At 38.3% G+C, this 25677-nt stretch overlaps 1 long non-coding RNA gene and 1 pseudogene across 5 annotated transcripts; one reads left to right on the forward strand and one right to left on the reverse strand.

The window, feature by feature from the left end:
- Positions 1-4276: 4276 nt before the first annotated feature.
- On the reverse strand, positions 4277-24808 carry LOC143438587 (uncharacterized). 5 transcript variants are annotated; one of them, XR_013107328.1, is made up of 5 exons: positions 24627-24808; positions 22916-23127; positions 20253-20322; positions 7459-7575; positions 4277-7122 (listed from the first exon to the last, which is right to left on the reverse strand). It is a non-coding gene; the product is annotated as an uncharacterized LOC143438587 (long non-coding RNA). The 5 variants fall into 5 exon arrangements; XR_013107327.1 differs by having other exon boundaries at positions 7459-7578; XR_013107325.1 differs by adding an exon at positions 15431-15474 and having other exon boundaries at positions 4277-7575.
- LOC143438316 (rRNA 2'-O-methyltransferase fibrillarin pseudogene) lies at positions 7683-10786 on the forward strand (annotated as a pseudogene).
- Positions 24809-25677: the final 869 nt, after the last annotated feature.

Raw genomic sequence — 25677 nt, forward strand, 5'->3', positions numbered from 1 at the left:
ACTAAGCTACACATCCTTAACCTTAAAATTCTTGATTTTGATGTTTCCTGGATATAGAGGTGAAAAAAATCTACCCACTGAACTTGTGCAACCACCAGAATCTACCCTTTGTCTTCCACAAATTGATTCTATCTCACTTTGAAAGACCCCAGCTTAGCAGAGTTGTTTTGTTCAGTAGAGTCTTTTGTTCAGTAGAGTTTTTTGTTCAGCAGAGTTATTTTGCTCAGCAGAGTTGTTTTATAAGGCTGGAAAAATACTGGGCCCCTGAGCAGGTCAAAGATAGTGCCAAAGCAGTGCACCTGGCCCCAGGCGGGGGACGGAAAGTACCCAGAAAAACACCAGGTGATCCAAAGAACAATAGAGACTGCTCTGAGCACCTCATTCCTGGGGCAGGGTGTTGACCCTAGGTTGAACCTGGCCTTATTTGAATTGTCCAATTAGAACCCTGTAACCATGCTTCTCGCTTCTGTAAACCTAGCTTCCTGCTCTGAACCTCTATAAAAACCCCAATCCCTGGACCACCACACGGCAGTCCTCCACGGAGACACTGTCGTCTGGGTACCCCTTTGGAAAAATAAAGCCTCTTGCTGTTGCATCCAAATACCTGGTCTCGGTGTTTTTGGTGACAGGGGTCTCTCAGAGCAAAAGACCAGAGACCTGGGTCTTTCAACTTAACCCCTTAAGCCCCATGCTGACCATCCTCGAGGATACCCACACCTGCATTCTGTGACTCAAGCTCCACTCAGAACTTCCTTTAGGGCCAGCACTGATAAGTATAGTCAGTTTATTATCCAGAGTTTAATGTCCATATTACTGGACATTTGTTGGGAGCAACCTTGCTTATACACTGAAGGTCTAAGTTTGCCATACATGCCTACTAACACAAAGTCTTAGTCTCTGCAGGAAAACACTAACCGTAGAGCAGATAGCTATAGATCTTGTAGACAGGTAGCCTTCGTGGAAAGTACCAGCTTAGATAAGAACAAATGAATCATAGAGTCATAGTGACCTGTTCCTCCCTGTATCATCCCTCTCTCCACATCCTGGCTCTACGTGTATATAAGCTATGTGTGAAAAATTAAAATGGAGGTTTGATCAGACTCTAGACAACCCATGGTTCTTTGCATACCCCTGTTCCCCATTTTCTCTTTCAGGTGGTCCCCTGGTCCCTGTTCACTGCCCTGCTGGACTGAGCCAACATTAGTCTTTCCAATATTTACTGTTGCAAACTGTTACAATGAATAAACCTGAAAATACATCCTTGGATAGATAAGTCAGATAAATTTCCAGAAGCAGATAGAAAGCTAATAGGCTTTGCCACCATCACCTTTCAAAATGGTCCCATTTGATAGCTCTCTCAGCTCTAAATCACAGGTCTAGGAGACACCCTAGGGTGGGTCATCACCCTTTGCTTGAGACCCTCAGAGGGACCTGAGGCTAGTCTTCCTTCTCCACTGTGTCACTTTTCACCTGTCCCAAACCCAAGCAAATGCCTGGAACATATCTGCCCCCACACTCAAGTCTCTCTTCTGTCTCTCAGTCTTCCTTTCCTCTGAGAATGCCTCACCTTCTCTGGATCCTGGAGCCCTTTGCTGCCTGTCACTGCACCACTGATTTCAGCATCACCACTAAGTGCACAGCCCCTGTTTACTGAGTCCTCTCCCAGCATATCCCACTCAGCCTTGAGAGAGATAGATGGCACTGTTGCATGCTCAGCCCTTACTAGTATGAGCATGGCCCTAAGCTTTGAAAGGCTTATTGATGGAAGCTCTCCCTGAAGGACACTGGAGAGGCTCTCCCATGCTTCATCTGTAGCTTCTACTCAGGCTGGGTTCTCTCTCTTGCTCCTGTCCATCCACAGTTAGGCTCTCTAGCTCATTCATTGTCTTACAAGTACAATCACCCTAAAAGATCTGCACTTCTCTCTAGAATTATTGATGCACCTTATGAACTCTCACTCTCCACCTGCCCATCTCCATCAAAAAAAAAAAAAAAAAAAAAAAAAAAAAAAAAAAAAAAAAAAAAAAAACCAGACAGAAAGTGAAAGAGAAACTCACATGCACACAGATCCACAAAAACACAAACTGGAGACTGTGTTGATTGTCCAATATGTAGTGCATGTTTCCGATTTCCTATCGTCTCAAATACTATGTGATAGACTGGAATGGTGCTTGTGGATCAGTATGTGGTGGTGGTGTTGCTGGAGAGTCCATGGTGGGGGTGGGGAGTTTAAATGTGTTTGCAACTGAGTGCACAGATTTATTCTCAGGGCTGTCTCCAGGCAGAAAAGGAGAGCCTGCATGGGGGTTGGGGAGCAGGAGCATGAGGGGGGTTTACTAAGTAAACACAACATAAACTTATATCCACAAAGGAAGGATATAAGTCATCTGGGTGTTTCTGAGAAATGGTTAACCAGAAATAGTTGACCATAAAGTAAATGACAGGGCAAGGCTGAATTCTTAAGAAGAATGAGTACACTGGATGTTTTTCACATGACCCTGACTCACATAGGTTGGGTTTCTTTGGGGTTTCAGAATGACGTTGTTGGGCCTCCCTTCTAGTAGGACCACTGACCCTCCCACCAAGGGCACCTCTGGAGTACCCAGGACCCACAGAGACCCCTCATTCCTATCTGGTCTTAAACTCATTGAAGTCATCTTGGACTGAAATGTCATTTTAAATCCATTGGTCCTGGTGGCTCAGCCCAAGCTGCCCAGGCATAACCAGGATGGAAGGGTCTGGCCTGGTGTTTGTCTATGGCTAGAATTTGAGAATTGAGCCAGTACCCTGGGTATGTACAGAGCCCCTTGAAAGACCCTATTAACAGGCTGTTTTGTCCACTGCCCCACTCCCAGCAGTAAACAACTCAACTTCCCTTTAGTTTACCACCCTTTACTGTCTCCAGACATGCAAAGGAGTCTCTTCTTTGAGCTGTAGGGAAATCACAGCATGCAGTGGGAACATCAAACAATGAAAAACAAAAGACTAGTAATCCCAAGGCATTGAAAAGAGGCTTGGTAGCAAAATGCCTTCCCAAAATCAAGAAAGCATCATCAGTACCAGAGGGATGGTGACTGTCCCCCAAAACCTAAGCATTGGTCTCAGGCTCACCCTGAAAGGTTAAAAGTGAGTCACCAAGCCGGGTAGTGGTGGCTCTTCCCTTTAATCCTAATGTTCCAGAGCCAGAGGCAGGTGGATCTCTAAGTTCAGTGCTACAGAAAAAGTTCCAGGACAGTCAAGGCTACACAAAGAAACCCTATCTGGAAAATGCAAAACAAAACCAAGTCACCAAGGAGACAGAGGGTATGGAAGACAGCTATCAAGGCAGGGGAGGGGCCTGACTTCAGGAACTGGGAGTTTGGAGTGTTTGGGGAGAATTGGTTGGAGAAACAAAGTGAACACTAAACATTTTGGCTTCTTCCTCCCTCAGAATTCTGGAGAGCTCCTGAGATGCTCAGAAGCAAGGTTGCCATGGTGAGATTTAACTATGTGAAACTCACACTTGTCCCGCTGACAAGGATGGAGTGTGTGAGGGGCCCACCCGCCCCACAGAGGACAGAAATTCAGACAGTGGTCTTCATGAAAACCAAAGGAACAACCCTCAGTCTAGTGTGGGTGGACTGAGTCTAAATGACTCAGAACATCCTGCCCATCTATATAGAGGGAGACAAGAAGGCAGATGAGTTACAAGATCCAGAATAAGGGCAGTAGTCTTTCTACACCATACAGTCCAAGTCCAGTCTTCAATTCATAGGCAAATTTCCTAAGTGAAAATTCTATTCTTAAAACAAGGGTAAAAAAATCACCTCAGAGAGAAAAGAGAGTCTAAATCTGTGTTCCAGTTTGCATTATTGGAGATTATATAGGCTTTTGCTCTTATCAGCACACCCTGAAATTGTGTTACAATTAATCCAGAGTGTGGTGGTTTATATATGCTTGGACCAGTAGTAGCACTGTTGGGAGGTGTGGCCTTGTTGGAGTAGGTGTGACTTTGTGGGTGTGGGTTTCAATACCCTTGTCCTAGCTGCCTGGTAGTCAGTATTCTGCTACCAGCCTTCAGATGAAGATAAAGAACTCTCAGCTCCTCCTATACCATGCCGGCCTGGAGGCTGCCATGTTCTCAACTTGATGATACTTGGACTGAATCTCTGAACATTTAAGCCAGCCCCAATGAAATGATGTCCTTAATAAGACTTGCCTTGGTCATAGTGTCTATTCTCAGCAGTAAAACCCTAAGACACAAATCAAAGACAGTTTTGTACAAGGTACTTTTTATTCCATCAGATTCAGAATCCCAAAGTGAAGGGACTAGCTATAAGTCTGGAAAAATAATCTAAATGTGATTTGGTGACATACTATTATTTTAAAAGTAAAGGCTTCCATTTTTAAAAAAGTGAGGACTTGTCTTTTGTGTATCACTTTCAGGACTTTGATGGTTCAAAACAATCACATTTTAAAGAAGTCTGCTTTTTCATAAACATCAGGATTTCTAACATGCTGTCTAAAAATAAAGTAATTTTTGTTCCTTAAACACAGCTGGCATATTTGAGAGTATTAAACACAATTGCCTGTATGTCAAAAGATAGATAGAGCATGAAACGTTTTGCATGGCTTCAAGATGAGATGCTTAATTTAATGAAGAATCTAGCGATGTAATTACGTTTTGTAAACTTCGTTCTGAAATTTCAGGAGAGTTTTTGTGATGGATTTTTAGTGCTGTAATGAAGTTACCCGTTCTTTGTTGCCATCCCAGCCCACATAATAAATGTAGTCATGCTAACCGTAGTGTTGGTTTGATATTCAGTTCACAGTGGACAAATTCGTTCCATAGGCACTTCAGCAACCTTTATCTGAGAATAAAATTTGACATACAATCTTCTAGACAAAGTCAATTTCTGAAATAGTTATGCTTATGAAAAGAATGGATAAAGGGCATGAAGATAATTTGAAGCAATAATTTATTTCTGTCTTTGAAATACGATAAAAGATACCTGAGAAATAAAATACAAACCCATTCATAGTAGCCCTGCAGAATCTGAGGTCTGGTACTAATGTACAAATTTTGGTTCTGTCATTTAATAGTTTACCTGGCAAAGGTTACTTATCTCCCCTGACCCTCATGTTCTTCATCAGGAAAAATGAGAATAATAATAGACTATGCTACATAGAGCTGTCATAAAGATTAAAAGATATTACATTGGGAATGGGGCTTAGTTTTATGCCCAATAAAAGCAGAGCTACCAGTAACTATCATCAGAAAAAATAAATGTTTGTGACATGATTAGAATGGAGAAGGTTCTTTGAATGTATTCCACTGCTCCAAGGTCAGCTTTGACCTTTTTGTCTCATCAAGTGATATAGCCTAAAAACAAGACATGTATCTGCATATGAGCCAATGGGCATGTTGCTAGTAACTAAGTCACACCCACATTTTTATAAGGTCAAGATGTATTTGCTTCATTTGTGCAGATTTATAACTTACTTGCCATTCCATCAGCCACTTTGTGGTGTTGGTGAATGGCAACGAAAGAGCTGAAATTTGTTTATAATGTAAAACTTGCTGTGAATGAAAATGGCATCTATATTTTTTTGTTGGGACCCAAATCATGACGAGTTTTTATGTGCTTAATAGCTGAAAATTATATAGGAAGTTAAAGTTTGGCATATTCATGATTGAAATGATGGGCTATTATTTGAAAGGACAAACTACTCAATGCCATCCATGATAGAATAGCACCTTTGGAAAAAATTTACTGTTGAGATACTAAACAACAAAAGATTTGGTAATCTATTAAGTGGTAAAGCCTAGCATATTAATTTAATGGGGGAGACATTTTCTGCTTATTGAGTATGCATATAATTCTGTCTCAACATTTAATAACCATTTTCTTGTAATAAGCAGGATACTAATTTTCTTATGCAACATGTAGGTGAGCCTAATGTAATTTTTTATTATATTGGGATAATTATCTTGCTCCAGCCCACATGAATTTGTGAAGTAATTCTCTTCTAGTTATTCTGAAAAACATGCATGGTCTTTTCTTTATTCCTCAATCATATTTTAAAATTATTATGTCTCCTCCTCAGTGCATATGTTCTCGGCATGCCCTTGTACATTTTCTCCTAATGCCAATCTCTGGTTTACTGTAAGAATTATATCTACCATTGATAGTATAATATAGTATCTGTGACAATGCCATCTGTTAGAATTTGAACTGAAACTTTAATTCACTTCTATTATACTGAGATGAGCACCTGTCATTTAGGTTTTAGATTTGAAACCAGGGATTCATTCTGAATCTTCATTGAACATCTATCAAATGATGGCAAACAGACCATGTTTATTGGACTGGACTAATGGCAAACTTACATTTGCAATCCCATATGTAATCTAGTCTTTTAAAATTCACTGCTACATTCTTTGTCTTGTAAGATATCTAGACAAAGGGACTATTTTCTAAAAATTTCCTGTCACTGAAATTCCCCAGTTTTTGGTAAGGAGATGTGGAAACTGAGGATAAACTTATTTGAAGATGGGGTTTTGGGAAATGTAATGTTTTAGTCACCTTTAGTGCATATACCCTTGTCTATCTGGTAGTGTCTTTAACATGCAGGTTAAGGTCCATTACCCTTGTCTATCTGGTAGTGTCTTTAACATGCAGGTTAAGGTCCATTATCTGTCCACCATTCTATTTCAGATGTCACATCACACACCCCACCAATACTGTATTCTGGGGATGGTGGGGATTTAAAAGAGCTACTATTCTCCACTTTTTATGGTCTGAGTTCTTGCATCTTCCCAGATTTTATGTTGAGACACTAGCCACAAGTGATAGTAGGAAGTCAGATGGAGTCTCTGTGGATTCCTGAAACCAAACATACTATACTTTGCTGTGCTGTGTTGTGTTGTATTGTGTTATACTATAGTGTATTTTATTTTACTTTATTTTATTGTTCTTACTTGACACAGACTTGCCTTGACTTTTTAGACTTCCCAATATCCAGAACTCTAAGAGATAAATGTCCATTTCAATATAGATGGAAGAGGGCCTATGAGTAGCTGAAGAGCTTTGACACTTAAAGGTTCTTGGAGTACAAAGAGTCGATGTTCTTCTTTTCTGTCTTAGGGAAAAAAACATGAAATACAATTTGTGTTACAAACTGTTCCTGAACATGAGGAATGTCCTAGACTGTAGTTGATAAACCTATTGTCATTCCACTAAAGAAACTGAGTTTCTTCCCTCTCTCAGTAGCTAGCAGTTGCAAACATCTTTTTTATTTAAGTGTGAGACTTTTTGCCACCTTCTCCTTGTCTGTGCTGGGACTGTATATAGCTTGGAATTGTGTAGGTTTGGTGCAGGCTATTAGTCTCTGTGAATTCACATGTTCATCAGCCCTACTGTGTCTGCAAAATGCTGTTTTCTTACCCACCACCTCTGCTGCTTACAATCTTTTTACCTCATCTTCCACTTAGATTCCTTTTCTTTGAAGGGAGGTAGAGGCACACCATTTAGAGCTGAGTGCTCTGAAGTCTCTGATTCACCAAGCATTGTCCACTTGTGGTCTCCATGTCACCTACTTAAACAATAAAGGTTCTCTTATAAGAGTTGAGGGATAGACAGATTTATGGGTTTATTAGTATACCACTATGAGACATTTTATTCATGTGTTTATACACAAGAATGGTAATATTTTTCCCCAAAACACATGACCTATCTAGTCAGGTTCTTGATATCATTGACTGTGTAAGGAATGGATTCCATTTTATAAAGCAGGCCATAAATACAACTTTAAAGAAAAGTAGTTAGTTATTCATTCTCATAACAGTAGTGCCACTATTGTACTAGTGGGCATATTTTATGGGCATGCAGCTATTGTAGTTCACAGGGTTTGTAGCTGGGTAAGACTGATAAATACATTTCTCTCTGGTAGCATGTAAAGTTTCTTCTGTCACCATGAACACTGGTTAATAGGGATGAAACTTCTAGTTCAGCACCAGCTCAATTTGTCCATCTTTGATGCTATAAGTATGTGGTATCTTTAGCAATAGAGTCTTTAGGTTGTAGACGGCAACCAATAGCTTTGACAATAGCCTATAATGTCTAGCTGGCCTATAAAGACCCCTTTGTCTAATATGTCTAAAAAATGTAACCCATTCCTACCAATGTGGTTTTTATTTGGTATTTTATTTTTTCCCAGTCAGAATAGTTATGATTAATAACAAATAAAAACAAATAATAGCAGATGCTGTTGAAGATGCAATGAACAGTTACTCACTGATGGTAGGGATGCAAAGTGTAGCAGCTACTATGGAAATTGTTGTGGAGGTCCCGCAAAACCATACAAATAGATTTATATTGTGTCTTGTTGGAGCATTGTCTCTTGCATTATATGTTAAATCAATTTAAATACCTTTCATATGTTTATATGTCTTAAGAAGCTTCTACAGTAGCAAGTTTTCATGTGACTTTTCAAAAAGCTTTGGTGTTAATTCTCCTCTTCATATCCCTTTCCAAATACTACACACCTATCTTCCAATGCATTTTATCCCTTGTTCTAATTTCTCCTTTATTCCTTTATAACTATATTTTATTTCTCCTTTTACGGTAGATCTTATCTTTCTCTGGTCCCTTACTACTCTCTAGAGAACTTGCCACTAGTCCTTTTAGGGTATTCTAAGTAAAACATATGTACCTAATGCACTAAGATTAATAATCTAATAATCTAATAATCCTAATAGGCACTAAGATTAATAATCTATAAATGGGACCTTATGACTATAAAAAAATTTTCTGTATAGCAAAGGACACCACCATCAAGAAAAAAGGCATCCTATAGAATGGGAAAAAATACCAATTATACATCTCACAGAGGGGTAGTATCTAGAATATAGGAAGAACTTCAAAAAACTGAACATAAACAGAACAGATACCTCAATTTAAAATGGAGTATAGAACCTAATAGAGAGTTCTTAAAAGATGAACACAAATAGCTGAGAAATATTTTTTTAAATGGTCAATATTCTTAGCCATCAGAGAAATGGAAACAGTTTTGGATTTTATACTACCCACTCAGAATATCCAAGATTAATAAAACAAATGACACCAGATACCAGTGAAGATGAAAGAGAAAGGAGCTCCTCATTTCTTGAGAACCACACTACCCCACATTTGGGGGCCAAAATGTAAGAGACCGCTCTGTCAATGTTGGAACCCACACTGCAAAAAGCCTTGGGGGCTAAATTGTTAGAGCCTGCACTGCTCCAAGCTGCTCCAGTATGCGGGTTGGGGTTCAGCAAGAGAGAGAGTGAGGACTGACAGGAAGAATGGAGACCAGACAGAGTGTGACTCAATCCTGTTTATTCTTCAGTCTCTCTTCTTCTCTCCAAGTCCCTAGTTCCTAGTATCAAGTCTCAGGTCCTAATCCTAGTTCTAAGTTGCTAGTCTCTTTCCCAGTTCCAGGTTACCTGCCTCAAGTCTCAAGTCTCAAGTACTCTTCCAAGTACAAGTGTCTAATTCCTAGTTACTTTCCCAGTCACTAGTCTTTTTCCAAGTTCTTCCAAGTGTCTAATAATTCCTAGTTACCTTCTTCCAAGTCCATCTTCTGTCCGCCTCTCGCCTTTTACATGTCTCACTTCTAAGTCACACCTTTAAGTCACGCCTTTAAGCCTTGTCTCCAAGTCACACCTTTAGGTCACTCCTTTAAGTCTCACACATTTATGTCTCACACACCCAAGGGAAAATCCTGGGTATCTAAAACAAGATGTCATCAGAGTGTGTTCAGCTGTTGTAGGCTCTTGTAAACAAGTCTCTTGTCAGGGTATATGGCTCAAGATGGCTGCAAGGATGATAGCCACCTTCTGTCGGCTCCCCACACTCATTTATTGCTGGCAGGGGTGAAAACTGGTTCAGGAACTAGGAAAGATAGTGTGGCAGTTCTTCAAAAATCTTAGAATAGATCCACCATGTGGTTTCCCTCTAACACTCTCGGGCATATATCCAAGGGAGTCTATATCTTACTCTAGAGATGCCCGATCATCCATGGTCATCACCATTCTACTCAAAAAAAAAAAAAAGAAAATGGACAGCCTAGGGGGCTAAGGTGCTCTACCTTGGGGCAGGCTCAGGCACCACCATCTCCCACATCTTATATTGTCGGCCTGGAAGGTCTGGTATACTCAGTTGAGTTCTCCCACCACTTTGGAGGTTACCTCATCAACTTAGCAAGAAGAGGACCAGCATTATTCCTGTAATTGAAGATGCTCAGCACCACACAAATACCGCATGCTTATTGCAATGGTGGATTTCATCTTTGCTGATGTGGCCCAGCCAGACCAAACCCAGATTTTGGCCCTGAATGCCCACACCTTCCCGTGGAATGGAGGACCCTTTGTGGTTTCCATTAAGGCCACATTGACTCCACAGCCTCAGCAGAAGCTGTGTTTGTATCTAAAGTGAAGAAGATGCAGCAAGAGAACATGAAGCCCCAGAAGCAGTTGACACTGGAGCCTTATGAACTAGACCACACTGTGGTTGAAAGTGTGTACAGGCCACCTCCCAAGGTGATGAATTGAAACTCAGACCTGTCTGGATTGAAGAAATGTGTGTTGCTACTGTTGGATGTGTGGCTTTTGATTTTTTTCAGGGGGAGTTGTTTTGTTTTTCTATTAAAAGACTCATCTGTCAAAAGAGAAAGAAAGAGAGAGATAGATAGAAATAGATAGATAGATACATAGATAGATAGATAGATAGATACATAGATAGATAGAGAAAGAGAGAGAGAGAGAGATATTAAGCTTTGAACTAAACAGAGAAACCAAGAGGTATGTGTAATATTTTAGATGAGAAAAACTCAATCAGCTTAACTGACCATGCTAGCATACACTAAAACTGTGTGTGTACTTTTGTAGATTGCAGATTTAGTCAAATTATGTTATGTTTTTTAATTTAATAATATATATGTGTATGTATATATATATGTGTGTGTATATATGTGTGTATATATTATATATATATATCATATATATAATGTATATTCACACACACATATATATATATATATTCTAGGTTTATGAACTTTATTTTTATTCTCAAATATAACACAGCTATCCTATTGAATATTGATGTTATGGTTTACTAAAGGGCTCAAAAATTGCCCTTGATCCACAATATAAAGACCCTTTCCTGGAGACATATTTTCCTTACCAACACTAAAGCACATCTCTATTTTTAATGTTACCTTTTTCACACTGGGCCATTACACTCTTTTTCATTAAGTTAAACAAGGAGAGAAGGCAAGCCCTACTATTTTGCTACAGCTCCACCAACAGGCAGGCCTTCTAACAAATCTCAACTCTTTGATAGCACTGTTAAAAGTCTCTGTTTTGCTGATGTAACTGATTTTTCTCTCTCCTGTGATAATAAAATGTGGGCTTCTTCTCTCTAGATTTCAGCATTCCAGAAAACTTCTCCTGACTACTGTTCAAATCACTCTACTCTAAGCCTTCAGATATGTAGATGAATTATAACTCAAATGGGATTTCTGATGTTCTATTTTCTCTAAGTTATGATTGTTTCTATCTTTTCAGTAGCATCTCAAGGAATCTTATTTTTATCCTTCAAGTGAAAACTAAAACTTAAATTTAATATAACTATATTTTATAAGACTAAAGTTTCCTTTATTGTATATTCCTATAAGCAAAACAAAAACAACCATTATGTTTCATCTCCAGCCCCATATTAACTGGTTAAAGGAATTCAGATGGAAAATAAAGTATGCACATAATATATACAAAAGGACCCTATGTGGCCTCTTAATATTAGCAACAATAATAACATATATAAAGCCACTATAGGGCATCACGTACATGTTCTTACCATGTATCCCATGACCATGTCCCTGTGGCTTGTTAGAAAAAAAAATCCTGGTGACTTCACAAAAAGTGACATTTAAATCTTCACTTTCATTCAGTATTCATTGAGCACCTATCAGATGTAAGGGCTTCTGAATTTAGAATATGTTAATAAAAAGCGAATATGACTTTTTTTATTCTATTAATATGGTGTCTATGGTAGCTGCATTCATATGACTTTATTAAACTTATTTTTTTAAAAAAAGTTTGATTATATAAAACATGATCTAATTATTTGCCTAAAATCAAGTAAAACTTGATTAAGTTTTATACTTTGTGGTCTACTAGTCAAACATCATGTATACTTCACCATAACTCAAATAAAACATTTATGTGTACATACATGTATACTTGCCTAATATTTCAACTTTTTAAAACATGAGCTGCCCTTAATTTTTTTTACCTCAAGTATCTTTTTAGTGAACAGAAAACAATTGATAACTCTTCAATGAAAAAATAGTTTTACTTTCTTCAAACTGATCAGTTGTTCTTTTCCAGCACCCTGCTGGTATAAGAAGTGCCTGCCTCTTGGGCACTTTGATGTACTTAACACATTGGTACACTAATGTTTTCTTTCAACTCCTAGTTTTGTTTTTATTTCCACTCATTCTTAGGGAGCCAGTGAGCTCACTCATGTTGTCCTGAGACTGCTGCTTGTTGAAAGTAACTCCCTTACAGCTATACCTATTGAACCACATGTTGTTTGTTATGAGCCTAAGCCCTACTACAACAAAAACTATTAAAGTGATTTACTCCTACAGAATAAACACTTTCTGGTGACAGAAATAAAAACATTTGTTACAGGATCAACATCACTTGTTTTAAAGGTGTGTTTACCTATAAAAAATGTTCTCAGATGTACTCTGGCAAACACAATGAGAACAGTCATGCTTTTATCCAATGCAATTTATTATAGTATGCATTTGTCGAATAGCAGTCTTTACAAAGGCACTCTTGGGTTCTTAAGTCATAGTGAAATGAACATGCATTACTACTTACCTCAGAGCTCATTTTATACCCCCTTGGAGACAGTATACACACTTTAATTCAGCCTCTAAATATATACAAACTACAATAATTACAGTATTGTTCTCATTTGTTTTCTAAAGCAGTGTCATTCCAGAGTCTAGTGACTCATGTCAAATACAAGAAGAGAAATGATGCTCTTCACTGTTACACATTAATAGTGACAGGAAGAGAGAAATACAGGCATATTGGCTACAGAGACTCACTGCCAAAACTTTACATGAAAAATTTCAAGTCACACAACCAAACTGAGTCATTAAACACATTGTAACATGGAGAACATGCTCAAGGGAAGTACCTGAACATTTTTTGACAACAAAAAGAGCTATTGTTCTTTTTTTTCTTTAGTTAATCCCCAAAAATTAAAGGTAAGAGTTTATTGTTGAAGGTACCATGCACTTTGCACACAGAACTTGAAGAGTTTGAGCTGAATCTGACTGAAAAGCATTCTCAGAGGACTACATTTCATAGTGCCAAAAGGTGCTATGTAAGCTGACAAGGGAAGAAAGAAACAACAGCACTAACTAGCTGTGACTCCTCTAAACCCAACTACAATCATGGATTGTAGAGAACATGCTACCGGAACTTTTCTGAACAAGTATAATTCCAAACTGCAGTCTAAAATGTATCCTTATGCACACAGGTATGTGTAGCTCTCATCCCTCATCAAAAAGTTTCTGTTTGCTACAGATGGAGACTATTACACAAAGCCACAACTGGTCAATATGCAGATGAAGAGCTACAGGCAATTAGTGACTGCTAAGGGAAGGGAAACTACTTCTCTCTATGGATGAGTTCCCTAATTGGTTATCCAACACAAGTAGTCAGGATGAAAACAATATATATTCAAAAACCACTAACATCACTCAGAGGGCTGCATTTACATGTCTACATACATATGCAAAAGTGTTAAAGACAAGAGGCCATGATTTGAGAGAAAAGGGACGTATGGCAGGACCTGAGGGAAGTGAGAAATGGTGTAATTATATTTTAATTAAAGTTGAGAAAACAAATTAAAGTGTTACCATTAAGTAATAAACAAAACTATGAAATTCTTTTTTTTAAGTGATGAACTTTTTATGGTCAACCAGATCATGTCCTCACCAAGGCTGCTGAACTACTCATAGCTCTAGCTTTCCTCTCAGAACTCAAACCTCATGTTAGCATCCTGATGATAGGCTTGAGAGTAACTGAACCTCTTTTCTTCCTCATGTTGTTATGGTTAAAATTCACAAACCATCAACAGGAGGAACTGCCCACCTTCCTCACACAAGCCTGCATTAAGACCTAGAAAGGACACTCTCACATTTTCCCTCCTTTTTTAAATCTCCTTAGTAACAAAGAACCTTCCATATAATCAGAATGAAAAAAAAAAATGTCTCCCAGGGACTCCAAAAACGTTTTGAACAACTTGCTTTATCAAGTCTCCACTACTCAGGTCTGGGCCAGGGCACAGAGCACATCTCGGGTGGCAGCTCTGCCCCAATCTCACAAAACTCACAGAAAGTGGGCCTCCCAGGAGCTCTAACCTGGGCAATATCTTAGCTAAGGAGACAGCAACACCCACACCAAACAGGGAGTAACTGGGACCCTCTAGGACCTGGGAATTCACTCCTGGTCTGAACACTGGTTCTTTTTGGTCTGGGCCCAGGCACAGAGCAGATCCCAGGCAGCAGTTCTGCCCCCAATCTCACAAAACCTAGAGGAAGTGGACCTCCCAGGAGCTCTAACCTGGGCAGTTTCTTAGGTAAAGAGAGAAACACCTTCCTCAAACAAGGAATAACTGGGACACACTAGGACCCAGGAATTCACTTCTGGCTTGGAGCACTGTTTTTTTCCTGTCTGCACCTGAGCACTGAGCAGATTTTGGGCCCCAGCACTTACCCCAGTAGTAACACCCACCCCATAGAGTTTTGATACAACCAAGATAATAGGAAGGGAAAGCTCTAGTCAGAGACAGGGCAGGTAGCACCAAGGAGATAGAGATGGCAAAAGGCAAGCACAAGAACATAAGCATCAGCAACCCAGGGTACTTGGCATCATTAGAACCTAGTTCTCCCACACTAGAATGTCCTGAATTCTCCATATCACTAGAAAAGCAAGTTTCAGATTTAAAATCACTTCTAATGATGTTGATAGAGGACTTTAAGAAGGACATAAAACACTCTCAAAAAATTTAAGAACACAGGTAAACAGAAGGCCTTAAAGAGGAAACACAAAAATCCCTTAAAGACTTACAAGAGAACACAACCAAACAGGTGAAGGAATTGAACAAAACCATCCAGGATATAAAAATGAAAGTAGAAACAATAAAGAAATCACAAAAGGAGATTACCCTGGAGATAGAAAATTTAAGAAAGAAATCAGGAGTCCTAGATGTAAGCATCACCAACAGAATACAAAAGATAGAAGAGAGAATCTCAAGTGCAGAAGATACCATAGAAAATATCAACACAATTGTCAAAGAAAATGCAAAATGCAAAAAGTCCTTACCACAAAATATCCAGAAAATCCAGGACACAATGAGGAGACCAAACCTAAGGATAATAGGTATAGATGAGAGTGAAGATTCCCAACATAAAGGGCTAATAAATATCTTCAACAAAATTATAGAAAAACATTCCCTAATCTAAAGAACAAGATGCCCATAAACATACACGAAGCCTATAGAATGCCAAATAGAATAGACCAGAAAAGAAATATCTCCCATCACATCAGAATCAAAACATCAAATGCAAAAAACAAAGAAAGAATATTAAAGGCAATAAGGGGAAAAGTCAAGTAACATATAAAGGCAGACTTATCAGAATTACACCAGACTTCTCACCAGATACTATAAAAGCTAGAAGATGCTGGACAGATATCATACAGACCCTAAGAAAACACAAATGCCAGCCCAGGCTACTATACCCAGCAAAACTCTCAATTACCATAGATGAAGAAACGAAGATATTCCATGACAAAACCAAATTTACACAGTATTTTTCCACAAACCCAGCACTACCAAGGATTGTAGCAGGAAAGCTTCAATACAATGAAAGAAATTATACCCTAGAAAGAGCAAGAAAGTAATCCTCTTCCAACAAATCCAAAAGAAGATAGCCATACAAAGATATTTCCACCTTTAATAACAAAAATAACAGGAAGCAACAATCACTGTTCTTTAATATATCTTTATATATCAATGGACTCAATTCCCCAATTAAAACACATAGGCTAATGTACTGGATATGTAAACAGGACCTAGCATTTTGCTGCATACAGGAAACCTACCTTAGTGACAAAGACAGACTCTACCTTAGAGTAAGAAGCTGGAAAACAATTTTTCAAGCAAATGGTCCTAAGAAACAAGCTGGAGTAGTCACTCTAAAATCTCCAGCCCGAGAACACAAAGGGAGTGACTCATGGCTCCATCTGTATAGGTAGTTGAGGGTGGCATTGCCTGGAATCAGTGGAAGTAGATGGCCTTGGTGCCTGAAAGTTTGGATTCCTTAGTGTTGCAGAATTCAAGAGCAGAGAGGAAGAAATGGGAGGATGGTGGGAGCACACCCTCATAGTACTAGGAGGAGGGGGAATGAGGTAAGGGGTTTGTGAGGGAATGGGAGAGGAGATAACATTGAAAGGTAAATAAATAAAATATCCAATTAAAAAAAATCAGATAATGGTTCTGGCAATTGCAGTTGAACAGTCAAGACTTTTTGTCAATAATTTATTACAGAGGTTTCATATAATCCTCAAGGACATTATGCAAGAGGCCCATAAAACTTTTAAAAGATTTGTGTGTCATACTGTTGTTGAGACAAAGAATGATGCAAACCTGTGAGCTTGCTGAGTGCCATGATAAGGGTGACTGGGGAGCTGTATTGGACATATGTTCCTGACCCACTTTTGCTTGACTATATCCCAAATGGGACAAGCTGCCTTGCCTCAAGTTTTTAGACCTGGTACAATAGAAAATCAAAAAGAGAAACTATGTCTCTTGTATTCTTCTTAAAGGTACCCAGCTTTTAGGACTCAATCATGTACTGATCTAGAAAGCAATCCAATATGGAAAATAACAGTCTACTTTTGGAAGACTGGATCTCGACTTTGTCAAGAACATATTTGGAAGCTAGCTGTAGTTCACTATGATGTTATGATAGCAAGAGAAAATGTTGGGACAGGATCTGGATTTCAAACAAGTGTTAGTACATGTTTTAAGGCTAAAATTGCTTTTGTCTCTTCTATAGCATTTATTGTAAGTTGCATTGAATGTATAATTTCCAATTATGTTAGTGTGTTGAAACCTGGCATGTCTGTTACGGCGGTCTATCATCCAGCTTTTATCTCACTGCCCTGAGAATTAGAAAATCTTGATTCTCTGAAAAAAGCTTGAAAGTGCTGGAAAAAGTGAGTTAAGCTTTAAGCAGATGCAAAAGGGTAGCAGGCTTGATTATTGCTGGTATAACAGCTTTAATTTCATTAATTGCTAGCACCACTGCTTCTGCAATACCATTGACACAAGGAGTTAAGACAACTATTTTTGTTAACCATCTAGCAAAAAATGTTACTAATGTATTGAGTATACAAAAGGATTTATATAGGTGTCTGGAACAAGGAAGGATGCTCTATAACCCATTCAAATTATCTGAAGGATGTTTAGGGTTCAAGAGTTAGAAGCCATCCCAAGTGTCATGACAAATATTATTGGAGCACTGTTACTATTGAAATTCACAATGATTGTCATTACAATTAGAAAAAAGTTTAAAGACACCTGTAGGATTTTTGGCATAATGCTAACACCTATCTGGGTGTGTTAACTTTGCATAAAGAGATTATGATTTTGAAGAACGCTGCTCTGTTGACCTTTGATGCTGCAGATAATCCCAATAAAATTATCCATGGCCTGAGCTCAGTATTTCCATTTTGGACAAACCTCATGAATGGCATATATACCTTGATCAGGCTAGCCCTTCTTGTCCTGGGAATACTTTTATTTCTGCCCATCATGTTAAAGCTTATCTTTAACAATATCAACATGTTGGCAGCCAAAGTACATGGCTTAAATCTGAAAATGGACCCCCAGACAAAGTTATTAAATTAACAGGCTGTCAAGCGAAAGATGGGTAAATTTCTGCACAAAGTCTTACCAACCTAAGAAAGAAGCACATTGCCTTTGATAATGCATATTCCATGACAGGTAAGGAAGGCATACTTTTCAGAATGACCTAAGACAGGCTCAGTCTTGTTAACAAAATAAAAAATGGGGAAAGGTGGAGAGCCTTTGGGGCTGCTTGGCCAGAAGCTGATATGGGCCAAGGACAAGGAAAGGAGCTGCTTGATAGAAATATGACATTGGCCAAAAACAAGGGAGTAGCCTTCAAGCAGGAATCTGACATTAGACTAGAAGAAGTAATTTCAGGTAGGACTCTAAATAGTAGGCTACAACAAAGAAGTAATCTCAGGCAGGAATCTAAATATTAGGCCAGAACAAAAAAGTAATTTCAGACAGGAATCTAAATTTTAGACTAGAACAAGGAAGTAGGCTTCAGACATGAAAATGACCTTGGGCTAGGATAGGAAAGTAGACTCAGATACTTTGGTCATCCTGATAAGCCTTTAGAAACAGTGACCACGGGAGTGTTCACATAACTTTTTTTAATGCCTTCGTTTTTCTTTGACTATTCGTGTTTATTGTATTACTTGTTCCTCAACTATTTGCATCTATTGTATTGCTAGACCCTCAATGGAGAACTGACCTTAATACATGCATGTAATACAAATGGTATAAAAGCATAAAGGAAGAGGAGGCATAGGATTAGGGGGTTCTAGGAAGGGAAAATGGGGAAAAGGGAGGACATTTGTACTGTAAATAAATAAAATATCAAATTAAAAAAGTCTCCACTACTCTCCAGTTTACCCCATTAAATAACTGGCCCTATTAAGTCCCACTACTCACCAGCTTTATCACTGAGTCCCCACTAATCATCCCTTTTACCATTGAACAACTGGCCTTACTAAGTGTACACTACTCATCACTGAACAAAGAGGCACATTTTAAAAGGCATATTAATGTTTCTATTGCCCACCACTATACCACAGAGTTTTGCTCTTTGCTCATAACTTTGCACACTTCTCCAAAATTTCCCTAGGTCTCTGATCTTCATCTCTATGGGGAGCTAAACATATGGGCTTTTCTTTCACATGAAGCAAACCTAATTTTTTTGTCTTATTAATCTATTTTTCTTGAAGATATCAGCTATGGCGTTTCAATAGGTAAGAAAAGACATTATAAGCAAACTCATTAAATTTCTGATAGAAATTTCCATGTGGTCAATTATTATAACTACACTTAAAATCATGTAGATCATTAATGTGTCAGTTTGGGGTACAAATCTTGGGTGGTGATTGCTGCCACTATGAACAATGATGATAATGACAGTGGTCATAGTGAGTACTTAATTGATAGGTTGTAATGTGAGTGTGAGGTGATGGTTATCTTGCAGATAAAAAAGCTTGCTGTATTTTTGCCAGTTATACTCTATGATCCCCTTTTTGCTTTGCTTACGAATCTGGTGACAGTTTCACAGAACTCACCAGTGGCTAGAAGTGGTGGGATTTTCCTGTTTATAGAGCATTCAGAAGCCACTGGCTTCCAGGACAGGCACTTTACATTTTCAAATCTTTTAGTAATAATGATCCAATGCAATTTTTTTCCTAGAATATATATAAAATTCTTAAAAAATAAATAGAAAGAAACCAGAGATGTTTGATCCTTGAGATCAAACCAGAGAGTTTTAGGTGTAGGTGGGCAAAGGAAATTAAGTTGTGATTCACAGGATGTACAGATCTCTAAAACTCATCTTAAACCAAAAAAAAAAAAATATTCACATGCTTATAAAATACACATAGGAACAAGATTTCCTCTCTAAACCTCAAGGATCAATTTATATGACTTGGAGTCCATGTTGAACTGGTACACACTGTTGGACCATAGCCCTGTTTTCAATAGTGAAACCTTCTATGCTTTATGATGGGTAACTATGCAGTGAATGAGTCCCTTTTTGTCACCAAGATTCTATGGCTGCCCTGTCCTGGAAGTCTTAGCCCACAGCCTAGGCAAGGGAACAGGAGCTGAATTCCAGCAGCAAAAACATTTAAATGGTCACTCACAGCCAATGCCTTGTCTCCACCTTACCCAACATGGCTCACTCCTATTTAAACAAGCTGCATTCTAGAAACTTTAGTACACTGAACTAAATACATCATTGGAATAACATCCAAATATCTGTGGACCTACTATGTCTGGTTTGCCCTTTTACATAGTTCCTCTTACCAGTCTCTTTTCTGTTGAGCTCCTGCTCCACAAATTGTTGCCTTGGCAGTTTTCAGGGTAATGACCCAATCTATAAGAAGCAACATATGAAATCAATGTTTGGCATGCCCATCTTCAAAAGGCCTGACAAATCTCTGCCTTATACTCTGTATTCTTTATTTTTTTAAATTGTCTACATATCAAATTCTGAATAGCCACCTCAAGTGTGTACTATAGATTTCACTGACATTTTCCCCTTCAGTTCTTTGTCCAGAAGCAAACTGTTCAGATGCCGCTGCTACTTTTGAATTATGAAATGAGTTCATAAAAGAGTATTTGGTTTGAGGTTCTGATGCCTGATTATATGCCTCAACTCCAACATGTGCAGAAAAGCTATCCTAAAATGTCAATTAAAGAAGGAGAAAGAAATGATTCTGTGGCTGCTGGAAAATGTAATATAGAATCTAAAATGAGTATGAGGCAGTTAAATAGAAAGTGAGTGATCATTAATCACTATCCATGTCTTTATATTTGCCATCTAGAGTAGATACAAATTGCCAATGTTGACCAATCCCTACATTGGAGCCATACTTATTTAATTCCCAGTAACTCTGCCTGGAAATTTCCAACATTCACACCACAGCATACACTACTTCAATGTGGGCACAGCTTATGTATATTACAATATGAAGAGAAACCAATTCTCAGATATACCCCCATAAGGAGATATACATATATATATATCCATGGAAATTATATATATATATATATATATATATATATATATATATATATCCATGGAAATTATATATATATATATATATATATATATATATATATATATATATATGGATGAGCATTTGATGACATACAAAAATAGTCCATGCCTTACCTATTTTTATTCTAATTAGCCATGTATCTTTTGAAAGATTATGAACAAGACACTTCATCTTTTTAACATTACAATCTGTGAGATGATAGTATACGTGATTTTATTATGATTGGGAAGGTCAATTAAATGTGAATGTATGCACAAAATGTTTGAACTGCTAGTATTAGATATATACATTTCTGTGTGTACCTAAGACAGAAACCTGGAGGACCAGGTAAGTTCTTAGTCTTTCTTCTCACTATCTGCTTAAGCTCAGATATGGTCCCCCATTTAGCCAAGTGTCAAACTTAGAAGAAGAAAGAAGAACTTCTAAATTGATGGCTCTTCCTGATTGTCAACAATATCTGGAATCAATTAAAAACCCCCAAATGCAGGGCACACCTATAAGGGATTTTTGTTTGATTTGAAGTGGGAAGATCTACTTCTAATTTCTGAGGTAGAAAGACACACTATTAACCTTGATCTTTTGAGCTGAGAAAACCTACCTCTAATCTGGACCATGCCTTCTGCTGGAAACCTATATAAGGACATGGAAGAAGGAAGCATTTGCTCTTTGCCTGCTTGCTTTCACCTTGCTAGAAAGTCCATTTCTTCACTGGCATTAGAACCTACTTCTTGAGGATGCTAGTATATGCTGAAGACCAGGTAAGACATCCAGCCTTAAGCAGTGAAGAACTACTAGATTCTTGGTCTTTCCATTCATAGCTAACAATTGTTGGATTAGCTGAACTGCAGCCCATAAGCCATTGTAATAAATTACATAGATAGATAGATAGATAGATAGATAGATAGATAGATAGATAGATAGATAGATGGGAGAAAGAGATTCATTCTGTAAGTTATGCTATATGTTTCAACTAAGCTGTTTCAAATTTAAAAGATAGAAAAAGCATTAATATGGAAGTTAAATTTTTGCTAGGAGCAGTGATTATGCTGATACTTTCATCACTTTAGAAGCAGAAACATTTAGATTTTCTTACATTTGAGACTAGCCTGGTGTATGTAGCAAGTTCCAGACTAGTCAGAGCTATATAATGAGACTCAATCTTAATTTTAAAAAGAATCACATATGCCCCTCACCCAAGGAAAATAAACCATTTATGTTACCTTCAATAGCTTTTGTAAGGCTCAAGATTGCATAAGCCTGACATCACTTAGAATTTAAAATTACATGCGGAAAGTGTGTGGATTTTCCAGTGGTGAAGATCCAGGCACTAAGAAGAGTATGGAAACAATGAGTCAGGACCTTTTAGAGGCTGAGTTTATGAAGTAGGCTTTCAGATCAGCAACAGCAGCAAGATTAGAGAGCTCGTTAGAAAGGCAAGCATTCATCCAGGTGCAGTGACTGCACATGCCTGAAGGTCTATCACTCAGGAAACTGAGGCAAAAAAACAGGGTCATGAGTTCAAGCTTAGCTTGAATGAGAAGGATAAGAATGTGGAGGAGAGGAAAGTTATACGTAAGGTGGGAAGAAATGGAGGCCCCCCATCTTCCAGAGTCTTTGGTATCACAATCTGCTTGAACACAAACATAATTCTCAGTGCTCTGTATGTATACAATATTTCAAAGTCCCAGTGAACTGAGTCTTTGTCTAAGCACACCAGGCTCATAGCTATCCTCTCCTCTTATTGAAACAAACACCAGACAAAGAGAACATGCCACACATCATATGCAATTTCCAAAGTATTTGAGGGTAATACTTAAAATCAATGCACTCAGAAAGATCTGTTCTTATGGCTATTAGAGACACATATCCGAAAATTTTCCTGGGATGAATAAGAGAGATGCTCACCATTGCATTACAGTAGCCATCCTTGATCCTCTGGTACATTAGTTCAGTTTTCATACCTTCAAACATGCAAATCCCAGAACTGATTCTATGCAATTTCCAGTGCAATTGTTCTGACTGGCTCCCTGCTCTGGTGCAGGTTCCATTGGGCTGCACACACAGGGCCTGACACAAGCTCATAGCGAGTATAACTACAGCACTCTTGAGGAATACACCTTTCATAGAAACAAACAGAAAAGCAGTAAGTACAAGGCTTTCATCCTGCTAGGAGGACATTGCTCTGGGAGGGTGCAGTGACCAGGATCTTACCAGCAGCTGGAAACTGGAAATAAACAAAAGAAAGAACTACAGTAATAGTGAGTCAGAACTTGTAGGTGCATTTATATTTATGATTAGTTATTGAGAGGGTAATATCCAGGTACAATGGACACTTTGAGAAGTAAGATACAAACACAAACAATTCCCTTATGAAAATGTAATACTATAAGCAAATAATTTCCATATTCATATAAAGCAAAATTTTGAAAATTACTTACTGGGTAACTTAATTATAGGAAGCATTAGTATGGATATTAGTTAAATGAATGGATATAGGAAAGAGTGAAAAAAACAGCAAATACAACTAAAGTATACTTAAATTTAAATGATCCTATGTAATCCTACCTTCAGACAGAGTAATTAAAACCTCTTGAAATTTAATCAGGAATATACTAACACTACAAAGATTTGGCTAATATCAGCCATGTTTGTTTTCTAAAGTGTGGAATCTCAAAATCACAAGATATCAATATGGGGAACAAAACAAGGGAAAGTAATCCATACTAGTAGTCAAAAATATGTATGTTTACTCCTCTAGAAAACTATCAAGTAGATTACTATTTTGGGGACATACACACACACCCAACTGAAGCTAACACTGAAAGGAACAGGGTAGAAAAGAGTTTAACATTATTCATACAGGCCTTGCCTCAGGGTCTGACCCGTGCTCTCTAAGCCCTTGGAGCATTATGCCTAATAGGAGTGACTGACTATGTATGGAGGCCTTGTGCCAGCCAGAAAGTGGAAATGTGAATTGGGGTAGGGGTTTTTGTGTCATACCTTCCCAGTTCTGAGAGCCTGGAGACTAAGACCAGCCACACAGACTCCATCAGTTGTGGAATCTGAACACTAATGGTCAGGTGAGGGTTCCTGGTTCACACAGCCATTGATGTACCTCCTGTACCTTTTGCTAGCTAGCCCTAAGAAGTCACCTCTGCCTGACTCCATAGAAGAAAGACAGAGCAAGTTCCGCATTTACTGCTTTTCCAAGGCTGTGCTCTATATTTCTCCCGCCTCTCAAATTTGATCTATATCTTTTCTCAGTGATGTACTGAAACTGTGAGCATGATTGCTTCAGTGAGTATGGGAGTCCTTCTCGTGAATTACTAAGCCTGGGCACTCGAACTGCATTGATGGTAGAACTGAACAGGTGATGTATACTTAGCTTTCACAGGAGCAAAAACTGATGCATTTCCAGAAGGGGAAAAAAAAAAAAAAAGTCTTATTAATGCTAAAATGTGGCCCCAGTGCTTTTAAAGTCAGTAAACAGAATGGTAATGCCATCAGTGCCACGTAGTGGAAAGAGATTTAATTACTGCAGTAAACTCTAAAACGTTCAATTAAGGCAGAGTCTGTGACTTGATCTTTACAACCTGATGATTTTCATAGAGTTTACCTTAACAAAAACCAAGAATTCTTTTGAAAGCTCCGCGTAGCCTGTAGAGGACTCATCAGCTACTTTGACTTGACAATCAACAGTCAGGATGTGCCCAGGAAGCAGCGCTGACTCAAGAAGCACACAATGATTGTGCTGATAAAGCATCAGCAGCTCAGAGCAGGCTCCTTCACCAGCCTAAAAGATAATGAGAGGACCCTGAATTTTCAGGAAAAATGAGTTTAAAATCTCTTAGCATACATATATATGCTATATAACCCGTTGAACTATGCATATTGTTCATGCCATTGTCACTGTGACTTTTATTACCCAGCATTATTGGCAGTGACTTGTTCCAAGGACATTCTCAGAAGCAAGGACCCAAGAAAGACTATTACATATAAATAACACTTGTGTCGGGATGAATTCATGAGATGCAGTGTGAATTCCATCCTTGATTATTCTTCATTTAATAATTTGAGTCCTCCTATCTTAGGACTGCTTAGATAAAACAGTCTCATTCCTATGTTTTGCTTTTAAACTATAAAACAACTTTAAGAGAAGACATTCCTATTCCTGGGCATGTTTGAGAACCTATTCTATGATTATTGTGTGCCCAATGGGGAAGCAGGACTCACTAATAGATCATGAATGTTAGATCCTAAGACTCTAGGTCTTTCAATCCAGGCACTCAGGAGGCAGAGACAGAAGGATCTCTGAATTCGAGGGTAGCCTGATCTATAAAGCAAGTTGCAGAACTACACAGAGAAACCTTGTCTTAGGGAGAAAAGGAAAGAAAAGTAAAACATTCAAAGTTCTATGCGAACACCACAGTGGGCAGAATGACTCAAACTATAAAGTCGGAGGCTCCATGTCAGATAAGACCTGGAGAAATAGATAAACTTTGACTATAACTGACAGAATTCCTGACTGGTCAACTCTATCCTGCTGAATAAGAATTCACAATTTAAAAAATGTAATGGAATTATCTTCTCACCTTTTTAAAAAGAAAAATATAACAGGATTATTTTTTAATTATTTTTTCCTTTTTCTTTTGTTCCGTGTGTGTGTG

This window comes from Arvicanthis niloticus, chromosome 25 (genome assembly GCF_011762505.2).
Source record: "Arvicanthis niloticus isolate mArvNil1 chromosome 25, mArvNil1.pat.X, whole genome shotgun sequence".
In the NCBI taxonomy this organism is placed as follows: domain Eukaryota; kingdom Metazoa; phylum Chordata; class Mammalia; order Rodentia; family Muridae; genus Arvicanthis; species Arvicanthis niloticus.